Here is a 24,364-nt window from a genome sequence, read left to right on the forward strand (position 1 = left end):
GTAATCCTACATGTTTGAGATCTGCATTCTAAGTAAGGAAACTTGAAGTAAAGAATATGAGGATTTATCAATCTGACACCTTCTCAGAAAACTGGGAATAGTACTATCTCAAGACCCAGCTATACCACTCCTGGGCATATAGCCAAAAGATGTTCAACCATACAACAAGGATATTTGCTCAACTATATATTCATAGCAGCTTTATTTATAATAGCCAGAACCTGGAAATAACCTACATGTTCTTTAACCAATCAAAGAATGGATAAAAAAATTGTGGTACATTTACAAAATGGAATACTACCCAGCTATTAAAAACAAGGAAACCATGAGATTGGCAGGCAAATAGATGGAACTAGAAAACATCACCCTGAGTGAGTATCCCAGAAGCAGAAAGACATGCATGATATGTACTCACTTGTAAGTGGATATTAACCATACTACATAGGATAAACATACTAAAATCTACAGACCTAAAGAAGCTAAATGACAAGGAGGATGATAGTGAAGGTGCTTAATTCTCATTCAGAAGAGATACAGGAAAGACACTGAAAGTGATAGAAGAGAGGGAACAGGATTGTAGCCTACCACAGATGTCCTCTAAAAGAATCCAACCAGCAGGGGATGGAAGAAGATATAGAAACTCCCAGCCAAACTTTGGACAGAGCACTGGGAGTCTTATGGAAGAAGGGGATATAGAAGGACACAGAGGGGACAGGAGTCCAATAGGGAGACCAACAAAGCCCAAAACAGCCTGGCCCTAGAGGGACTGCAAAGACTGATGCATCAAGCAAAGACCATGCATATTGAGGACCTTGACCCCCTGTTCAGATATAACCCATAGAAAGCTCAGTCTCCACATGGGTTCCCTAGTAAGGGGAGAAAAGACAGTCTCTGACATGAACTCAGTTGCCTGCTCCTTGATCATTTCTCCCTGGTAGGAAAACCTAGCTGGCCTACAGAGGAAAAGGATCCAGTTAATCCTGATATGACCTGATAGGCTAGGGTCAGACAGTAGGGAAGGAAGACTTTCCCTGTCAGTGGACTAGGAGAAAGAGACAGGAGAGGAAGAGGGAGGGAGGGTGGGACTGGGAGGAGATAAGAGAGAATGCTACAACTAGGATATAAAGTGAATCAATTGTAAATAACAACAACAATAAAAGACCTTTATTTTTTAAAGTTAATTAAAAAAATAAACAGAACCAGAAAATTTGAACACAGGGGTCTTTCCAGAGTCTCATACTCCAACCAAGTACCATGCATGGAGATAACCTAGAACCCCTGCACAGATGTAGTCCATGGCAGTTCAGTGTCCAAGTGAGTTCCAGAGTAATGGGAAGAGGGACTGCCTCTGACATGAACTGATAGGCCTGCTCTTTGATCACCTCCCCCTGAGCTGGGAGCAGCCTTACCAGGCCACAGAGGATGACAATGCAGCCACTTCTGATGAAATCTGATTGACTAAGATCAGAAGGAAGGAGAGGGGGACCTCCCCTATCAGTGGTCTTGGGGAAAGAGGTGTGAAGCAGGCATGAAAAAGGGGGAGAGAAGGTGGATTGGGAGGGGAGGAGGGTGGGGCTTATGGAGGGATACAAAGTGAATAAAGTGTAACTAAATAAAAGTTATAAAAAAGAGGAGCAAAAAAAAAATTATTCACTTTACATTCCCATTATAGCCCTTTCCTTTGTTTTATTCTAGTCCCACCCTCCCTTCTTTCTTTCCACCTCCCCATCCCTTACTACTCAGAATGGGAGGGGGAGCCCTCCCCCCCTACCAACTGACCCGAGCCTCTCAAGGCTCATCAGGACTGTCTGCATCCTCTTCCTCTGTGGTCTGGCAATGCTTCCCTGCCAGGGGGAAGTCATTGAGAAGCAAGTAACAGAGTCTCAGAGATAGACCTTCTTCCCCTATTAGGAAACTCAGATGGAGAATTAGCTGCTTATTGCCTACATCTGAGCAGGGAGCCCTAGGTGCTCTCTATGCATGGTCTTTGGTTGGTGCATCAGTCCTAGCAGCCCTCTTGGGCCCAGATTTCTTGGCTCTGTTGGTGTTCTTGTGGAGCTCCTGTCCCCTCAGGGTCCTACTTATGATTGAAGACCTTTCTGAGAGATAGAAAAAGCTACATATTATTCCTGTGTGTAAACCAATTTTTCTAAAGAAGGATCCTGAATTTGTGTAAAGAACAGTATAAATATGGGCTGTTAGCTGCAGCATCTCTGAGCTCACAACACAGGGTATGTTTAGGGTTTTATGTCTCATTGAAAGGTGAATATATAATTTGTGGAAAGTAATTTTTATGATATCTTTATATGCAAATAGTTTACTTTTAACCTACCTTTTTGGACCAGGTGTCAGTAAAATGTGTTCATAAAATACTAACTGTGCAGAGGCATTAACATATTCTCATCTGATCTTTACAGTATGACAGAAAGCAATGCTAGGGTTGAAAGCCGAGTGGAGGCATATTTGCTATGGTGCTATCAACAACGTGCAAAATGACATGTATGAGAAAGTTCATGACCAAGCTTCGCTTCGCTGTTTAAGTCTTAATGATAGAAGAAAGACTAGAGTTAGTGTTTGCTACTTGATATATAATGACAGAGATATTTATGAAAGTGTTGGTAATTCAATTGTATGACTATTTGAGATTAGATAATTTTATTCGACAATGTTTCAGATAGTGCAAATCTGAATTCTGAAGATAGCCATGTTTTTGTTTTTTCCTTAGATGGATAGTGAGAAATAGAGATGTACCTTATTCACAATGCTATAGCACTAAATCTGATTCAGAAAAGCCCAGTCTTAGGATGTTAGACACTAGTGTTTGGTTCATCACTCAGGTCCCTTAGAATGATCTCACAGAAAGGTCAGGGCAATGCTAGGATTCCTTCCTGTCATTGGGAAGGCCTTTAACATTTACTAATAATTTTCTATAGACATTGTTACTTATATTTCCATCATTGCCTTTGGAAATAGATACCATTATTCAAATTTCACAAATGAGAAACTAGAAGTTCAGAAAAGTTGAATAAGTTTTCTAAGGATGCACAAGTCATAACCAGTCAACCCAAAACTGAAGTCTGCACTTTCTTTTTAACATTCCACTCTTGTCTTATTTCCCCAAAGACTGAAAATGAAGGTTCTTATTAAAATAGTCTGAATTGCATCTGAAGAATCAAAAGAATTGCAAATGTCAAGGACTCAGTGACTTACATATTAATAGACAATTAAACCAGCCGATAGAAATGTCCAGAAAACAACAATTAAGTAGCCAAAATGGGTCCTTTCTGTATGGCACATTTTCATGATAATTTCCTGGTAGTCTCATCATTTGACTATGGAATAGTTCATGACATTGATAGTAAACACAATATCTTAGTGCTTCACCTTGCTCTGGGTATTTCATTCTTCACTCATGGGACCAAACACATCAAATGCAGTTATCTTTAGAAGTGCATAGGAACTTCGAACAAATAACGGAAATACAGCTGTTACTATCCTAAGAAACTTTAGCCCTGGCAGGTGATATCTTGATTTTATGCATGGGCATCACAGAAAAATTAGACTTAGCATCATAAAGCCAAAGGAGATGCTAATGAGAAGTTATTGCCTCATAATACCTGCAAAGCCTTGCTAGGCTTTGAGAGGAACATGGAGGTGGACATGATCCCTCTCCAGGTTATAATGGCTTTAAGAGGGCCACTAAAGCATGCTCTTGGGAGAAAATTGCTTCTCAGTACAAGGTTAATTGCCACATTGAGGACACTGACAGCAATGACATTGATAAGAACAGAGAAACTGATGGCCTTGGAAACCCTGTTCTTTACTTGAATGAAGGAGGAAATAAAAGGCAATGAACATGGGGTACTCCTGTGGCTCTGTATACATTTTCCTCTGTTTCAGAATAAGAAGAATTTTTTTTTTTTTTTAAAACAGGATCTCAATATCCCGGCTGGTCTTGAAATTTCTGTACAGACCAGGCTGGCCTTGAATTCACAGATACTGACTTCCCTGAGTGAAAGGCATAATTTACCATGCCTGGCCTAATAAGGAGAATTTTTAATTTGACAGGGTTCAAACACACTGCATATGTCCAGTGTTCACTCTGAACTTGGAGTCCTAGAATTATTCCATCATACTCAAAGCGAGGTGCTTTTGAATCTTTCTAGATTGATATGGGATAGCATATGGGAATTACTTTTTTAGCATGGAAGGCTGCAGCCTCTGAGAGCTACCTTGACAAAAATCAGTCCCCTTTCTCTTTAAATAGCATGCCAGATGGAATTGGCAGTGCTTCATTGAACATGAATTCAAAGTATGCATAACTACTGTAAGGGCTACATTTACATTACATATTCTTTCTGAAACAGACAGAACTAGCATATGTAATAGTATTGCAGTAATAAAGAAGAACTTGTATTTAGCATAAAAGCATACATTTATGGAATATTACTTTGGGCCAAGAAGTTTTGCCTCAATACTTATTGACTCATTTTATCCATCCAACAACCCTTTTAGATAGATGTTATTATTTTACTTCTTTTATAAATAGTAAAATTAAGACACATAAAAGTTAAGGTTGCCTACATTACAGAGTAATCATATCCTGGAGGCCAGGATTGAACACAGAGAATCTGTTCTTAGAGCCAGTCTTGGCTATTGGCTCTCCTGTCCCAAACTACTCTACATTATACATTATTATTTTATTAGTATTATTATTATTGCAATAGGTTACCTGACCAATAATTTTCTTAATTGACTGCTAATTAATTTATTTGCAGCACTGCTTATTTTTTCTCCTACCTGTAAGAAACCTTTCAGAATGTACAGGGGTGGGGTATACACATAGGAAATATGGCGGAAATCTTCGTGGAAAAAAGAAAATTTGAAGTCCAGTTTGTAAGGCTTCTCACGAAACACATAATTTCAGTGTAACTAGCTCCCAGAGACAGTATGTTAATAGTCTCACCATAAAGAAAAGAGTGCCTTTCTAATACTCACACATTTCCAACCTGCTTTTAGTGAAATCTCATAAATGTATGTGAGAGGATGTGATTTGGCATCATTCTGATAGCCTTGCTACACAGTGCTGTGGGACATCCAACAGAATATGAAAATCTTAGATTCAGGAATACTTTCTTTTTCTTCAGGGACAGGAAGTATTATTTAGGTTAGCTTTGGTGACTAATTATGTATTTTTATTTGATTACATTTTGGCAATATGTTAAACATGGGTAAACCTGATTTCACAGAGTTTCTGAAGATTTAGTTTGTTAAAATATGAGTGCTTGTTACACAGGAGTTTGCTTACTTACTTAATAACAATCATAATATGAGGACATATACTTTGACTGGGGTAGTTGTTCTCATTGCTAATGTCTGTTTATGGAAAGCTAGGAAATGATCAAAAATACCTGAAACTTTGCTTTACACAATTCATTTACAAATCTAAGGTTTACTTACAGTCCTTTAAAAAGCTGCTATTATAAACTGTTTAGGATAATTAACTTATACAAGTTAATGGTCAATCAGTCAGACTCATGATCATGTCAGGTACTAGTCTAGTTTATCACGGAAATATACATCGCAGGTTGAACATATAGTAAATATCTAGAAACAAGCAAAGTTTCTCTATTCATATTTACTATAGATAGATATAATTACACACTATGTAAATATACATGTAAATAAATAGATTGTCCTCAAACACCAGACACCTACAGAATATAGCATTTGAAGATTTTTTTTAAAATTAATTTAAGGCCTTTTTGACTTCAGATATGTCAAACTCCTGGCAAGACTCATAGCCTACCTCAACAAATATGATAAGCATCATAAAATTTCCTTTCAGAGATAGCTTCATTAATGGTAAGATAGCCACTGGGCAAAATTACCCCAGCTCTCTCTACAGACAATATGCTGTCCAAAATGGACAAGACTTGGATGCAGACTGAGTTGACTGCCAAGCTCTGCCATGACAAGATAAGCAAGTCTTTCCTATTTCCAGCTTCACAATTATGACTGCCGGATATGCTGGACCAGAAAGCCAGAAGTTGATGTTCCAATATTATGGAGAGAGAATGGGTGACTGACCAGGCAATAAACTATCTCTGTAATTTCTTAGTTTTGGAAGCTGCTTGCCTGTACTTTTTACTAAAGTAATAATTTTATTCCTTCTCAAGTCTCTAAGGTTGTTAAACTAGATTGTTGTAGTTTCACAGTTAGGCATAAGTTGTTTAGGAGTCAAAAAAATGTTTTAATGTCTAGAAAGATTTTTAAAAATTTTTTAAAGATTTTATTTATTTATAAATTAATTGCAGATTATTCATGTTGAATCCTAGCTGTAGCCCCTTCTTTATTCCCTTCTCAATCCAACCCTTCTTTCCTCATCTCCTTCCATGCCCCTCCCCAGCCCACTGATAGGAGAGATCCTCCTCTCCTTCCATCTGACCCTGTTCACTGTTTTTTCCAGCTTCTTTTGTCTAGACTGTTTGCCCTTCTGAATGAGGACTAAGCATCTTCCCTAGGGCCCTCCTTGTTGTTTAGCTTCTTGAGGACTATAGATTTTAGTTTGTTATCCTATATTATATGTCTAATATCCACTCATTAGTGAGTATATACCCTGTGTGTCTTTCTGCTTCTAGGTTACCTCACTTAGGATGACCTCCATCTATTTGCCTGCAAATTTTGTGATTTTTCTTGTTTTTAATTTCTGAGTAGTATCCCATTGTGTAAATAAAAAGACCTGGAGGGGACAGGCGATCCACAAGGAGACCAACAGAGCCAAAAAATCTGGACCCCATGGAGACCTGCTGAGACTGATGTTCCAACCAATGACCATGCATGCAGAGGCCTAGACCCCCTGCTCAGATGTAACCCATAAGCATCTCCCTCTCCAAGTAGGATTCCTAGTAAGGGGAACAGGGGCTGTTTCTGACATGGACTCAGTGGCAGGTTCTTTGATCACCTCTCCCTGGGGAGCAGCCTTTCTAGACCACAGAGGAAGACAATGCAACCAGTCCTGATAGGCTAGGGTCAGATAGAAGGGGAGGGTGGACTAAGGGAGGAGCATAGAGGAAGAAGAGAGATGGAGGGTTGGTCTGGGAGGACATGAGGGAGGGGGTTACAGCCAGGATACAAAGTGAATAAATAGTAATAAATTATAAATAAAAAGAAAAAACTACAAATAAAAAAAGAAAAAAGAAGAATAGAAGCAGTCCTGACAAGACTTGATAAGCTAGGGGCAGATGGCAGGAGAGGAGAGATACCCCTTTCAGTGGAGTAAGAGAAGGGGAAGAGGAAGGGAGTTTGGGACTGGAAGGAGTTGAAGGAGGGGACTACAATTGGGATATAAAGTGAATAAATTGTAAAAAAAATAATATAATAAATAATAATAAATAAGTTAAAAAAGGAAAGGAAAAGACTATTGAAGAAGGAAATAATATCTCTACATTCTAGTCTAGTCCAGCTATGATGACTTAAGTGTATGATTGCTTATGTATATTTTGCTATCCTAAAATAGGGCCTTTGAAGGAAAAAGTCTCTGGGTTCATTATCCTCTTCAAGAAACATCTCTCAATTAGTGAGATGAGGATCCGTTAGTTTCCCCAGTTTTCTCCTGTGTCCCATTACCTTTGCTCCACTTGCGCTGAAGAGAACATTCAGAGATTTGTGGCAATCTCCTGAAAATTTTATAACCTGAACTGACTTTTCAGGTTCAGGCAGAAACACCTAAGATATTAAACTGACACTTCTGAATCTCCCAGAGCTGCTGGTACACATCTGCTATTCATTTCTACAGTTTATATAATAGATTTTTTTAAAAGTCACTGGGACCTACAGAAAGATGTCACTGACAGGATTCCTGAAAAGATGAGTTAAGATATAACACATGCTTTAGGATTGCCCCCAATCTTTGATGATGCCTTCAATCTAACGACCAAGAGACTTCTCCATCACTGTCAGGCTGGTTTTCAATCTGTCTTCAATGATGTTGAACAATTCAAAAAGAAGAGACGTGAATCACCAAAGAAATGAAAGACAGAAGTGGAGGTGATATGCCTTAGACAAGATCTAGAAGTAAGAATTTAGAGTGAAACAGAGGAGAATGTAGGCTCTAAATGTCTATGGTCTAAATGTCTGCTTCTATTTTGCACACACATTGGTAAAATTTGCAAAACAAGATCAGTTTCCCAGACAAGTTCTCAGAAGACATTTGAAACTATAATGAAAAACAATAGTTAAAAGGCAAAAGTGTAGAAAATACAGTTACCATCAGACTGTGAATAAGGAAAGTGAACAAAAATGATGGCTAAACCATTAGAGATTTTTTTTTTTACTAGTTATATGACCTTGGTTATATAACTTAATTATTCTTGATTTCAGTCTTCTAATTTATAAAACAATAACAAAAATACCTCAGAGATTTGTTTCTAGTACTCAAGAAAAATAATTTGACAATGGATACATCCGAGAGACCTCAAGATATTTTAATTATTTCACAGTTGACATCAGATTGTTGCATCTAAATTGGAGGAAGCTGTTTGTAGACTTGCCTTATGTTATTGGAAGAGGTGGATGGAGGAAATATGACCACTGATTCACTGAGTGATAGATCTGCACAAAGAAAAAACAAACACCTTACAGTAGGTTGGAGTTTAATTTTATTTGGACAAGTAATGAACTTATTAATATTGGCAGAACTTTTAGAGTGGAATTTGGTTTGCTGCTAAAAAATCCTATCAGTTCAGTATGTTTTCTTGTACGTTACATACACAGTGTAATGTAGCTGAATGACATTGAAGATGCTACTGACTTGAGGGGATTATTTTTTTCTGTGCATATTCATTGACAAACTGATCAGACAATGTCTGAGATCCTCCCAGAAGATTTAGGAAGTCAGTTTTCACAGGATGCTAAAATACTATTTTGCTCTTTTCTTCATTCTTAATGGTACAAAGTCACGCATCACAGGCTATACAATGTGATGTGAAAATAAGATAATTGAAGAAAATCAACAATATTGTTCTTCTGTTTCAATCCAGATAGATAATAAAGTCATTTAAAATTTTTATAGCATGCCATTGTGCTCATTAACTTCTTGTTTTATTTTGGATTTAAATTTTTTTTTAAAACTGCAAACTTGTAATTTGTTACATATGTTGTTATTATTTTTTAAAAGGATCCAATAATTTTATAGGTGTCTGCTGCTGCATATATTGTGAGAAATGCTGAGATGCACCGATATTTTATGCAATAACTCCCCTGGTTTCTTGGTAATTCTTAAAAAAATGTAATGTGGTCCTAGACTCAGTAATTTTTGAGAACTTACAATCATATACCCCCAGATATAGGATATGCTGTTATAGTTGCTTCTAAATGAGGAAGAAAGCAATGTGTACCTAGAGTCAGAATGCTGTGTATGACAGAATGTTGCCCAGGCCCTAGAATTTATCGTTCATATTGGTGGAACTTGGAATACCTCTGTATGTAAGGGGTTCACAGATAGCCTCATTGGCTCCTGATATCAACCTATATCTGTCTTCTTTCTGGTATTTCCCTATCTTTGTCCTGAGTGCTATGCTCTTACTGTTTCTATTAGCACATTTCTTACTTCTTGTTTCGAAAATTAAGGCATAGGTACTTGGCCACTAGGTGAAAGAGGTAAGAGGGACACACAGAGATAAACACAAACACACACCAATATGTATGTATATAATATTGTTTATAATTATATATAATACAATATAACATTATATATTACATATATGGCCTTTCTTTATATGGAGCTTGAAATCAAGAGAGAAAGAAACATTTAACATTCAGAGCATGAGTAAGTCCATACTTAAAAATAAAGATGAAAAATAAGAGTGGGTTATTTATAGAAGGCAAATAAATCTTATAAATATATATTTTCTACTGTCATTTAAAATACATACTCTACATCTGTAATTCTGAGTATGTCTATTAGGATATGTAATTATGTATGGTCTACTAGGATAGATTGTTAGATTGTTAAGCAAATGTGCCAGCATTCCATCTCTGAACCCTTTAGATGCCCTTCCTACATAGCTCTAAAGCTTTGTCATGAGTTTTGCCTTGGGTGATGGGATACAATAGACAGAAATGTGAAAAGTTCATGTGCATTGGAGCCCAGCCTTTTTCAGTTCTAAGATCTTCTGCCACATAAAGTACATTGGTGCTGCTTATTCAACTGATTAGGCATAAGTCAGAGTCAATGGCCAGTGGTGCGAATAGCAATATTGTGTGTCTTTCTTTCACCAATGACAGTGGCTGCACGCCTGATGTCAGCCCACACTATTAACTCACAGAATTTGGAGCAAACACTTTTCTTTATATATATATATAATTTTATATATTAATTACAGTTTATTTACTTTGTGTCCCAGCTGTAGGTCCCTCCCTCATTCCCTTCCAATCCCACCCTCCCTCATCTCCTCCTTGCCCCTCTCTAAGTCCACTTATAGGGGAGGTCCTCCTCCCCCTCCATCTGACCCTAGCTTATCAGGTCTCACCAGGGCTGGCTGCAATGTCTTCCTCTGTGGCCTAGGTAGGCTGCTCCTCCCACGAGGGGCTGGGGAGGTCAAGAGCTAGTCATAGAGTTCATGCCAGAGATAGTCCCTGTTTTCCTTACTAGGGAACCAACCTGGAGACTGAGCTGCCATGGGCTATGTCTGAGCAGGGGTTCTAGGTTATATCCTTGGTTGGAGAATCAGTCTCAGACAAGCCTCTGTGCCCAGATATATTTGGCCCATGTGAAGCTCCTGTTTTTTCCAGGCTTATTAACTCTCTCTTCTTTCATATGATTCCCGCACTCTGCCCAAAGTTTGGTTATGAGTCTCAGCATCTGCTTTGATACACTGCTATGTAGAGTCTTTCAGAAGCCCTCTATGGTAGGCTTGTATCCTGCTTCTCATTTTCTCTTACTTGCCTAGGAGTGTTATAGCTGAATCTTGAGGAAGCACTATTCCTAATTGTCTGAGATAGCGCCAGATTGATATCCAGAATATATAAAGAACGAAAGAAGTTAAAAGGTAATAAATCAAGCAATCCAATTAAAAAATGGGGTACAGAGCTAAACAGAGAATTCCCTGTAGAGGAATATAGAATGACTGAGAAACACTTAAAGAGAAGCTCAACGTCCTTAGTCATCAGAGATGCAAATCAAAACGGCCCTGAGATTTCACCTCACACCCTTCAGAATGCCTAAGATGAATAACTCAAGTAACAACACATGCTGGAGAGGTTGTGGAGAAAGGGGAAACCTCCTCCATTGCTGGTGGGCATGTAAAGTTGTACAACCACTTTGGAAATCAATCTGGCACATTCTCAGACAAGTAGGAATACTGCTTCCTTAATATCCAGCTATACTACTCCTAGGCATATATCCAAAAGATGCTCAAGTACACAACAAGGACATTTGCTCAACAATGTTTGTAGCAGCTTTATTCGTAATATCCAGAACCTGGAAATAACCCAGATGTCCATCAACGGAGGAATGGATACAGAACTTGTGATACTTGTACACAATGGAATACTACTCAGCAATTAAAAACAAGGAAATCATGAAATTTGTGGGCAAATGGTGGATCTGAGTGTTCCCAGGATGTATCCCAGGAGCAGAAAGACATACACGGTATATACTCAGTTATAAGTGGGTACTAGACCTATAAGATAGGATAAACATACTAAAATCCGTACACCTAAAGAAGATAAACAAGAAAGAGGACCCAGGGTAGATGATCAATCTTCACTAAGAAAGACAAATGGGATGGACATTGGAAGTAGGAGAAAAGAAGAAACAGGACAGGAGCCTACCACAGAGGGCCTCTGAAAGACTTTCCCTAGCAGTGGATCAAAGCAGATGCTGAGACTCATATCCAAACCTTCGGCAGAATGCAGGGAATCATATGAAAGAAGGGGAGTTAGTATGATCTGGAGAGGACAGGAGCTCCACAAGGACCAAATATACCAGGGTACAGGGGTCTTTTGTTAGACTACATCTCCAACCAAGGACCATGTATGGATATAACCTAAAATCTCTGCTCGGATATAGCCCATGGTAGCTCAGTATCCAAGTGAGTTTCCCTAGTAAGGGGAACAGGGACCATTTCTGACATGAACTCAATGGCTGGCTCTTTGACCTCCCCCCCCCCCCCGAGGGAGGAGCAGTCCTGCTAGGCCACAGAGGAGGACTTTGAAGCCAGTCCTGAAGATACCTGATAAAACAGGGTCAGATGGAAGGGGAGTTGGACCTCTCTTATCAGTGGACTTGGAAAGGAGCAGGGAGGAGATAAGGGAGGGTGGGATTGGGAGGAAATGAGTGAGGGCACTACAGCTGGTATACAAAATAAATAACCTGTGATTAATATAAAAAAAGTAAAAATAAAAATCCATTTATCAATAAAAAATAGACTTTAGACATTTATGTTTTCTTCTTTGAGAATATTCTGCTTAGATCTGTACCCCATTTTTTAATTGGGCTTCTTGTTTTCTTGATGTCCAATTTTAAAAAATTCTTTATATTTTAATTATTAGGCCTTTGTCAGATATGTAATTGGTTAAAATCTTTTCCCAATTATGTAGCCTGGTGTTTTGTTTAAATGATGGTGTTCTTTGCCTTACAAAAACTTTTAACTTTCATGAGGTCCCATTTATTGTTGATTTTAGTTCCTGTGCTATTGGGGTTATATTCAGAAAGTCTTCTCTTGTGACAATTAATTCATTGCTATTCCACACTTTCTCTGGTGTTATGTTGAATTCCATGATATATTTGGAGTTAAGATTTTTAAATTTTTTAACTAATCACAGTTTATTCACTTTGTATCCCAGCTGCAGCCCTTCCCAATCCTCAACCCTCCCAATCCTATCCTTCATCTCTCTTCTCCTCCCATGCCCTTCCCCCAGTCCACTGATAGGGGAAGTCCTCCCTCCCCTTCTGTCTGACCCTAGTCTATCAGATCTCATTAGGACTGGCTGCAGAGTTTTGTGTGACATGTTAAGTGTGGATCTATTTGCATTCTTCAATGTAATGTTATCATGTTTGACCAGCACATTTGTTGAAGATGCTGTGTTTTTCCAGGATCTATTTCTGACTTCTTTACCAAAAGTCAGATGCCTATAGTTGGGCAGATTTATGTCTGGGTTTTCAATTTAACCCCATTGATTCATGTGTCTATTTTTATGCCACTACCATGCTATATTTATAACTGTAGTTCTGTATATTTATAACTGTATATTTATAACTGTAGTAAAATTTGAGCTTAGAAGTGGTGGTATCTTTTATTGTTCAGGATTGTTTTAGCTATTTTTTGTGTGTGTATGTGTGTGTGTATAAAAGTTTGGCCAAATTTACTATATTAACATTACAGATCCATGAGCTTGGTAGATCCTTTCATTTTCAAATATCTTTTAAAAATGACTTCAAGTTTTTTATCATAAAAGTCTTTCACTTGATTGTTTAGAGTTACCCCAAGATATTTTTATTTGGGGCAATTATATAGAAGCTGTTGTTTCTCTGAGTGTTTATCGGTCCATTTGTCATTTGCATATAGGGGTGCTGCTAGGTTTTGTGAGTTAATTTTATAACCAGCTAATTTGTTGAATGTGTTTCTAAACTGTAGGAGTTTCCTGATGGAATTTTCAGGATCATTTATGTATACAACAATATCAACTGGAAAGGAGGATATTTTGACTCCTTCCTTTTCCATTTTCCTTTCCCACTCAATTTTTTCCCACTCATTTTTTTTTCAGTTGACTTACTGCTCTAGCTAAGAATTCAAGTAATATATTGAACATGTTTTGAGAGAGTGGACAACCTTGTCTTGTTTTTTATTTTAGTGGAAAATTTTTATTTTCTCCCATTTAAGCTTATGTTGGCTATGGGTTTGCTGTAAACTGCTTTTATTATATTGAGGTATGTGTCTTATATCCATAGTCTCTCCAGGACTTTTATCCTGAAGGGGTGTTGGAATTTGTCAATATCTAATGGCTTGACCATGTGGTTTTGGTCTTTCAGTTCATTTATATGGTGGGTTAGATTTATTAATTTATGTATGTTTAAGTATTCCTTCATCTCTGAGATGAAGCCTATTTTCCCATGGTGGGTGATCTTGTTGATGTGTTTTTGGACTCTGCAAGACTATTATTCAGATTTTTTGTATGTATGTTCAAAAGAGAAATTGGCCAATTCTTTTTTTTTGTATGATGTTTATATGATTTATGTGTCATATAACCTGTGGCCTCATTGAAGAATTGGACAGTGTTCCTTTTGCTCCTATATTGTATAATTATTTGAGGCATATTGGCATTAATTCTTTTTGGAAAAATCTGGTAAAATTCTGTATTAAAACCCTGAGTTTTTCTTTGATTGGCAGAGTTTTAATTACTGCTTCTATTTCACTAGGGATTATAGGTCTGCTTAAATTGCATTTCTGATTTTGATTTCAGTTTGGGTAGTAGAATATATATCCAGAAAATTGCTCTCCTTCTTTTGATGTTCCATTTTGGTGGAGAATAGCTTTTTTATTTTAATTTTATTTTTTTTCAATTTTTATTTTTATTAATTACAATTTATTCTCTTTGTATCCCCTCCTGTAGCTTCCTCCCACCTCTCCTCTCAATCCCACCCTCCCTTCCCCTTCTCCACACATGCCTCTCCCCCAGTCCACTGATAGGGGAGGTCTTCAGCCCCTTCCTTCTGACCCTAGCCTATCAGGTCTCATCAGGACTGGCTGCATTGTCTTCCTCTGTGGCCTGGTAAGGCGGCTCCCCCGTCAGGGGGGGGGGGTGATCAAAGAAAAACCCAATCAGTTCATGTCAGAGACAGTCCCTGTTCCCATTACTATGGAACCCACTTGGACACTGAACTGCCATGGGCTACATCTGTGCAGGAATTTTAGGTTATCTCTATGAATGGTCCTTGGTTGGAGTATCAGTCTCAGAAAAGACCCCTATGCCCAGATTTTTTGGTTTTGTTGCTCTCCTTGTGGAGCTCTTGTCCTCTCCATGTTTTACTATTTCCCACTTCTTTCATAAGATTCCCTGCACTCTGCCCAAACATTGGCCATAAGTCTTAGCATCTGCTTTGATACCCTGCAGGGTAGAGCCTTTCAGAGGCCCTCTGTGGCAGGCTACTTTCCTGTTCCCTGTTTTCTCCCTCTTCTGATGTCCATCCTATTTGCCTTTCTGAATGAGAATTGAGCATCTTAGCCAGAGTCCTCCTTCCTGATTAGTTTTCTTAAGTGTACAGATTCTAGTATGTTTATCCTATATTATATGTCTAATATCCACTTATAAGTGAGTATATACCCCATGTGTCTTTCTGCTTCTGAGATACCTCACTCAGGATGATCTTTTCCAGTTCCCACCATTAGCCTGCAAATTTCATGATTTCCTTGTTTTTTATTACTGAGTAATAGTCCATTGTGTAGATGTACTACAATTTCTGTATCCATTCCTCAGTTGAGGAGCATCTGGACTGTTTCCAGGTTCTGGCTATTACAAATAAAGCTTCTACAAACATGGTTGAGCAAATGTCCTTGTTGTGTACCTGAGCATATTTTGGATATATGCATAGGAGTGGTATAGCTGGATTTTGAGGAAGCACTATTCCTAATTGTCTGAGAAAGCACCAGATTGTTTTCCAGAATTGTTGTACAAGTTTACATTCCCACCATCAGTAGAGCAAGGTTCCCCTTTCTCCACAACTCCTCCAGCATGTGTTGTCATTTGAATTATTCATCTTAGCCATGCTGATGGTTGTAAGGTGAAATCTCAGGGTTGTTTTGACCTGTATCTCTCTGATGACTAAGGACATTGAGCATCTCTTTAAGTGTTTCTCTGTCATTCTATATTCCTCTACAGAGAATTCTCTGTTTAGCTCTGTACCCCATTTTTAAATTGGATTACTTGATTTGCTGCTGTTAGGCTTCTTGAGTTCTTTATATATTCTGGATATCAGCCCTCTGTCAGATATAGGGTTGGTGAAGATCCTTTCCCAGTCTATAGGCAGTTTTATTCCTGAATACAGTTTCCTTTGCTTTACAGAAGCTTTTCAGTTTCATGAGATCCCATTTATTGACTGTTGCTATTAGAGCCTGTGCTGTTGGTGTTCTGTTCAGGAAGTTGTCTCCTTTGCCATGAGTTCAAGGATCTTCCCCACTTTTTCTTCTAAAAGATTTAGTGTGTCTGATTTTATATTGAGGTCTTTGATCTACTTGGACTTCAGCTTTGTGCAGGGTGATAAGTATGGATCTATTTTCATTTTTCTACATGTAGACATCCAGTTAGACTAGCACCATTTGTTGAAGATGTTATCTCTTTTTCCATTGTATGGTTTTGGCATGTTTGTCAAAGATCATGTGTCCATAAATGTGTGAATTGATTTCATGGTCTTCTATTTGATTCCATTGATCCACCAGTAGGTTTCTTTGCCAGTACCATGTAGTTTTTAGTATTGTTGCTCTGTAGTGCAGCTTGAGATCAGGGATGGAGATACCTCCAGAAGATCTTTCATTGTAAAGGATTGTTTAAGGAATTTGGGGTTTCTTGTTATTCCATATGAAGTTGAGATTTTTTTCTTTCAAAGTCTGTAGAGAATTTTGTGGGTAATTTGATGGGAATTGCATTGGATCTGTAGATTGCTTTTGATAAGATGGCAATTTTTACTATGTTAATCCGACCAAGCTATGAGCATGGGAGATCTCTCCATCTTCTGATATCTTCTTCTAATTTTTTCTTTGGAGACTGGAATTTTTTCTTTTTCTTTTCTTTTTTTCATTAATTACAGTTTATTCACTTTGTATCCCCTCATAAGCCCCTCTCTCCTCCCCTACCAGACCTCCCCTCCCTCCCCCTTCTTCTTGCTTGAACCTCCCAAGTCCACTGATAGGGGAGGTCCTCCTCTCCTTCCTTCTGATCTTAGACTATCAGATCCCATCAGGAATGCCTGCATTGTCATCTTCTGTGGCCTAGTAGGGATGTTCTCCCCTCAGGGGGAGGTGATCAAAGAACAGGCCTATCAGATTATGTCAGAGACAGTCCCTCTTCCCATTACTATGCAACCCACTTGGATACTATGCTGTCATGGACTACATCTGTGCAGGGTTTCTAGGTTATCTCTATGCATGTTCCTTGGTTGGAATATGAGTCCCTGGGGAGACCCCTGTGTTCAAATTTTCTGTTTCTGTTGCTCTCCTTGTGGGGTTCCTGTCCTCTCCGTATCTTACTACTTCCCACTTCTTACTTAAGATTCCATGCACTTTGCCCATCAATTGGCCTAAAGTCTCAGTGTCTGCTTTGATAGTCTGTAGGGCAGAGCCTTTCAAAGGCCCTCTGTGGCAGGTTCCTAGGTTATTTCCTGTTTTCTTCTTCTTCTGGTGTCTATCCTTTTTGCCTTTCGGGATGGGAATTTAGCATTTTAGTCAGGGTCCGCTCTCTTGACTAGTTTCTTTAGATGTTCAGGGTTTTAGTAGGTTTATCCTATGTTATATGTCTATATGAGTGAGTATATACCATGTGTGTCTTTCTGCTTCTGGGACAGCTCACTCAGGATGATCCTTTCCAAGTTCCACCATTTACCTGCAAATTTCATGATTTCCTTATTTTTCATTGCTGAGTAATACTCCATTGTGTAGATGTACCACAGTTTCTGCATCCATTCTTCAGTTGAGGGGCATCTGGGTTGTTTCCAACTTCTGGCTATTACAAATAAAGCTGCTACAAACATGGTTGAGCAAATGTCTTTATTGTGTACTTGAGCCCCTTTTGGATATATGCCTAGGAGTGGCATGGCCTGATCTTGAGGAAGTGCTATTCCTAGTTGTCTGAGAAAGTGCCAGATAGATTTCCAGAGTGGTTGTACCAGTTTACATTCCCACCAGCAGTGTAGGAGGGTTCCCCTTTCTCCACAACCTCTCCAGCATGTGTTGTCACTTGAGTTTTTCATCTTGGCCATTCTGATGGGTGTAAGGTGAAATCTCAGGGTTGTTTTGATTTGCATTTCCCGAATGGCTAATGACGTTGAGCATTTATAAGTATTTCTTTGCAATTGGATATTCCTCTACAGAGAATTCTCTGTTTGGCTCTGTTCCCCATTTTTTATGTGGATTACTTGGATTGCTGTTTTTTGGCTTCTTTAGTTCTTTATATATACTGGATATTAGCCCTCTGTCAGATAAACGGTTGGTGAAGATTCTTTCCCAGTCTGTAGGCAGTCATTTTGTTTTGATGATGGTGTCCTTTGCTTTACAAAAGCTTTTCAGTTTCATGAGGTCCCATTTATTGATTGTTGCTCTTAGAGCCTGTGCTGTTGGTGTTCTGTTCAGGAAGTTGTCTCCTGTGCCAATGAGTTCAAGGGTATTCCCCACTTTTTCTTCTAACCGATTTAGTGTGTCCAGTTTATGTTGAGGCCTTTGATCCACTTGGACTTCAGCTTTGTGCATAGTGATAAGTATGGATCTATTTTCATTTTTCTACATATAGACATCCAGTTAGACCAGCCCCATTTGTTGAAGATGCTATCTTTTTTCATTGTATGGTTTTGGCATCTTTGTCAAAGATCAGGTGTCCATAAGTGTGTGGGTTTATTTCTGGGTCCTCTGTTCGGGTCCATTGATCCACCATTCTGTTTCTATGCCAGTATCATGCAGTTTTTATAACTGTTACTCTATAATACAGCTTAAAATCAGGAATGGAGATACCTCCAGAAGATCTTTTATTGTAGAGAACTGTTTTAGCAATTCTGGGTTTCTTGTTATTCCCTATGAAGGTGAGAATTTTTCTTTCCAGGTCTATAAAGAATTGTGTTGGTAATTTGATGGGAATTGCATTGAATCTGTAGATTGCTTTTGGTAAGATGGCCATTTTTACAATCCTGCCAATCCCTGAGAATGGGAGATCTTTCCATCTTCCGATATCTTCTTCTATTTCTTTCTTCAGAGACTTGAAATTTTTTTCATACAAGTCTTTGACTTCCTTGGTTAGGGTTACTCCAAGGTACTTTATGTCATTTGTGGCTATTGTGAAGGGTGTTGTTTCACTAATTTCTTTCTCAGCCCTTTTGTCTTTTGTATACAGGAGTGCTACTGATTTTTTTGGAGTTAATTTTGTATCCGGCCACTTTGCTGAAGGTGTTTATCAGCTGTAGGAGTTCCCTGGTAGAGTTTTTGGGGTCACTCACATATACTATCATATCATCTGCAAATAGTGATAATTTGACTTCTTCCGTTCCAATTTGTATCCTCTTGATCTCCTTCAACTGTCTTATTGCACTAGCAAAGACTTCAAGTACTATGTTGAAGAGATATGGAGAGAGTGGGCAGCCTTGTCTTGTCCCTGATTTCAGTGGGATTGCTTTAAGTTTCTCTCCGTTCAGTTTGATGTTGGCTATAGGCTTGCTGTATATTGCCTTTACTATATTTAGATATGTGCCTTGTATCCCTGATCTCTCCAATACTTTAAACATGAATGGATGTTGGATTTTGTCAAATGCTTTTTCAGCATCTAGGGAGATTATCATGTGTTTTTTTTTTCCTTTCACTTTGTTAATATGGTGGATCATATTGATGGATTTCCATATATTGAACCACCCCTGCATGCCTGGGATGAAGCCTACTTGGTCATAATGGATGATATCTTTGATGTGTTCTTGGATTCGGTTTGCAAGTATTTTGTTGAGTATTTTTGCATCAATGTTCATAAGGGAGAATGGCCTAAAATTCTCTTTCTTTGTTGGGTCTTTGTGAGGTTTAGGTACCAAGGTGACTGTGGCTTCATAGAATGAGTTTAGTAGTGTTCCTTCTGTTTTTAATTTGTGGAATAGTTTGGAGAGAATGGGAGTTAGCTCTCCTTTGAAGGTTTGGTAGAATTCTGCGCTGAAACCATCTGGTCCTTGGCTTATTTTTTTTGGATGGGAGACTTTCGATGACTGCTTCTATTTCCTTGTGGGATATAGTGCTATTTAATTGATTTACCTGGTCCTGATTCAGTTTTGGTAAGTCAAATCGATCAAGAAAATTGTCCATTTCATTTAGAGTTTCCAATTTTGTGGCATATAGACTTTTTAAGTAAGTCCTAATGATTGATTGGATTTCCTCAGTGTCTGTAGTTATGTCCCCCTTTTCATTTCTGATTTTGTTGATTTGGATGGTGCCTCTCTGCCTTTTAGTTAGCTTGGTTAAGGGTTTGTCGATCTTGTTGATTTTCTCAAAGAACCAGCTCCTGGTTTCATTGATTCTTTGAATTGTTTTATTTGTTTCTAATTGATTGATTTCAGCCCTGAGTTTGATTATTTCCAGCCGTCTACTCCTTTTGGTGTGTCTGCTTCTTCTTTTTCTAGGGTTTTTAAATGAGCCATTAAGTTGCTTGAATGCGCTGTCTCGAATTTCTTCTTGAAGGTACTTAGTGCTATGAACTTTCCTCTTAGCACTGCTTTTATTGTGTCCCACAAGTTTGGGTATGTTGTGTCTTCATTTTCATTGAGTTCTAGGAAGACTTTAATTTCTTTCTTTATTTCTTCCCTGACCCAGCTGTCATTTAGTAACAAGTTGTTTAGTTTCCATGTGTGTGTAGGCTTTTTGCTATTTCTGTTTTTGTTGAAGTCCAGCTTTATTCCATGGTGATCAGACAGGATACAAGGGATTATTTCAGTCTTCTTGTATCTGTTGAGGCTTGCTTTGTGACCAACTATATGGTCTATTTTGGAGAACGTTCCATGAAGTGCTGAGAAGAAGGTAAATTCTTTTGTGTTTGGTTGTAAGGTTCTGTAAATGTCTGTTAGGTCCATTTGATTCATGACCTCTGTCAGAGACATTGTTCCTTTGTTTATTTTCTGTTTTGTTGACCTGTCATCCTGTCATTTGTTGAGAGTGGGGTGTTGAAGTCTCCCACTATTAATGTGTGGGGATCTATATGTGTTTCAAGTTTTATCAATGTTTCTTTTACAAATGTGGGTGCTCTTGTATTTGGGGCATAGATGTTCAGGATTGTGATGTCTTCCTGGTGGAATTTTGCCTTGATGAGTATGAAGTGTCCTTCCTCATCTCTTTTTATTAATTTTGGTTGAAAGTCTATTTTATCAGATTAGAATGGCTACTCCTGCTTGCTTCTTAGGTCCATTTGCTTGGAAAGCTGTCGTCCAACCCTTTATCCTCAGGTAATGTCTATCTTTGTGACTTAGGTATGTTTCTTGAATGCAACAGATTTCTGGATTTTGTTTACGTATCCATTCTGTTATTCCGTGTCTTTTTATTGGAGAGTTGAGTCCATTGATGTTGAGAGAGATTAATGACCAGTGGCTGTTAGATCCTTTGGTTTTGATGTTGGGTGCGGTCATAAGGTTGTGTGCTTGGTTGCTTTTTGTTTTACTGTAGTGAGGTTAATTATTTCCTGTGTTTTCTTGAAAGTAGCTAGTTTTCTTGGGTTGTATTTTCCCTTCCAGTATCTTCTGTAATGCTGGATTTGTGTGTAGGTATTGTTGAAATTTGTTTTTGTCATTGAATATCTTGTTTTCTCCATCTATAAGGATTGAGAGTTTTGCGGGGTATAGTAGCCTGGGTTGACATCTGTGTTCTCTTAGGGTCTGCATGATATCTGTCCAGGCCCTCCTTGCTTTCGTAGTCTCTGTTGAAAAGTCAGGTGTGATTCTAATGGGTTTTCCATTATATGTCACTTGGCCTTTTTCCCTTGCAGCTTTTAGTATTTTTTCTTTGTTCTGTATACTTACTGTTTTGGTTATTATGTTGCAGGAGGATTTTCTTTTCTGGTCTATTTTATTGGGTGTTCTGTTTGCCTCTTGTATTCTTATTGGCCTCTCCTTTAAGTTGGGAAAATTTTCTTCAATGATTTTGTTGAAAATATTTTCTGGGCCTTGGAGTAGGGAATCTTCCTGTTCCTCTATTCCTATTATTCTTAGATTTTGTCTTTTTATGTTGTCTTGAATTTCTTCGATGGTCTGTGTCAGGAATTTTTCAGATTTAACATTTTCTTTGACAGATACATCTATTTCTTCCATTGTATCTTCCACACCTGAGATTCTTTCTTCCATCTCTTGTAGTCTATTGGTTATGCTAATGTCTGTAGTTCCTGTTTTCTTCCCTAAGTTTTTTCTCTCTGCAATTTCCTTCATTTGTGTTTTCTTTAATTTTTCCAATTCTATCTTCATTTCTTGAACCAATTTGTTGATTTCCTTCACCTGTCTGACTGTGTTTTCCTGTTTTTCCATCACTTCTTTCAGCTGTTTGTTTGAACCAACCTCTGTTTCTTTTATTTCATTCAGTGCTTTAAGCATTTCCTTTCTAAAGGCCACATACTGTTTGGCTGCAACTTCCTCTATTTCTTTATGGATGGGATGGCAATATTCTGTTTGAGTTTATCTTCCTCTATGTCTTTATGTATCTCATTTGTTTCCTCTGTTATCATCTTCATGAGCATAGTTGTTAGGTCATCTTCTTGGATTTAAGTTATGCTGGGGTGTCCAGGGCTACTTGCCCCTGGGTAACTGGGTTCTGGAGATGCCATATTGCTCTCTTTTGTTGCTTGAGCTTTTACGCTGGCCTCTACCCATTGGGCTATCTCAGGTGTTTGGGGTTAGTTTCTGGTGGTTCCTGGGGATCCTGTGGTGGAGAGAATCCCCTTGGCAGAAAGCTGGTTTTTCTTGAAGGAAGTCTTCTCAGCTTTTTGGGCATAGTCCCTGGATGGCTGGCGTTTTTTTCAGGAGTTGCTGCTGCTCACCTCAGGGATAGAGACCTGAATGGTAACTGTGGTCTTTGTTAGTCGAGAGGGTTCTCCTCTCACCCAGGGAAGTCCTGAAGACAACTGCCTTGTTTCTGGGTTTCTTGCTGTAAATTTAATGATCAGCTGCTGTGACCCAGTTGGACATCTGGTGCGCAGCAACTGTTTGTTCCTGTGTCTGGAGCACAGCTCAGTGATGGCGGCTCGGCCCCGCAGGTCTGTGAGACTTTTTCCAGGGAAGGATTGGGTGATTTAAGTCAGTACAGCTTCCTTCCTTCTCTGTGGATTCTCCTGAGTCAGGGACTCCCAGTCTCTTTTTTGCCCTGGGGCGCACTGCTCAGTCTCCGCCAGCTAGCTGGCACACAGAAACTGCCTGTGTCTGAAGCACAGCTCAGTGATGGTGGCTCGGCCCCGCTGGTCAGCGAGACTTTTTCCAGGGAAAGACTGGGTGATTTAAGTCAGTACAGCTTCCTTCCTTCCCTGTGGGTTCTCTCAGGACAGGGACTCTCAGTCTCTGGTGTTTTTGTACCCACCGATCAGCCTGGAAAGGTGATCAGGACATGCAGGCATGTGGCTCTGGTCTGGGGACCTATTGCCTGCACGACCCGGGATCTCTTCCAGGTTCTGGCTGGGGGACCTGAGAGTGGTCAAGACCAATTCCCACGCTGTGAGAGTTTCCTCTCACCTGAAAAACATGCTTGCTGTTGTTTTAGGGCCCAGGGTTCAGTCTCTTGGTTGCTGTACAGGAAATGTTGTCTGGCTCCTCAGATGCTTTGTTCTCCTGATGCAGCCATCTTGTCTTCCCTCTGGAATTTTTTCATACAAGTCTTTGACTTGCTTGGTTAGTGTCACACCAATATACTTTATGTCTTTTGTGATTATCATGAAGGATGTTGTTTCCCTAATTAATTTATTTTTTCTTTTTATATTTAAAAAATTTTAAATTTATTATAATTTATTCACTTTGTATCCCATCTGTAACCCCCTCCCTCGTTCCTTCCCAATCTGGCCCTCCCTCCCTTCCATGCTCCTTCTGCAGTCCAATTTCTAGGGGAGGTCCTCCTCCTCTTCCATCTGACCCTAGCCCATCAGGTCTCATCAGGATTGGCTGCATTGTCTTCCTCTGGTAAAGTTGCTCTCCCATCAGGAGGAGGTGATCAAAGAGCCAGCCAGTGAAATCATGTCAAAGACAGTTCCTGTTCCCATTACTACGGAACCCTCCTGGAGACTGAGCTGCCATGGGCTACATCTGTCAGGGATTCTAGGTTATCTCCACTTATGGTCCTTGGTTGGAATATCAGTCTCAAAAAATACCCCTGGGCCCAGATTTTTAGGTTTTGTTGCTCTCCTGTGAAGCTCCTGTCCCTTCCAGATCTTTCCATCTCCCCCTTCTTTCATAAGATTTTCTTCACTCTGCCCAAAGTTTGGCTCCGAGACTCAGCATCTGCTTTAATACCCTACTTGGTAGAGTCTTTCTGAGGCCCTCTGTGGTAGGCTCCTGTTTTCTCCATCTTCGGAGGTTTATCCCATTTGCCTTTCTGAATCAGGATCAAGGAGAATAGGTTTTTAAAGAATGCTCTATGACTGCCTAGATTTCAAGAGTGTCTGTTGTTAT

Source organism: Psammomys obesus, unplaced genomic scaffold (assembly GCF_907164565.1).
Source record: "Psammomys obesus unplaced genomic scaffold, mPsaObe1.curated_primary_1811, whole genome shotgun sequence".
Lineage (NCBI taxonomy): Eukaryota > Metazoa > Chordata > Mammalia > Rodentia > Muridae > Psammomys > Psammomys obesus.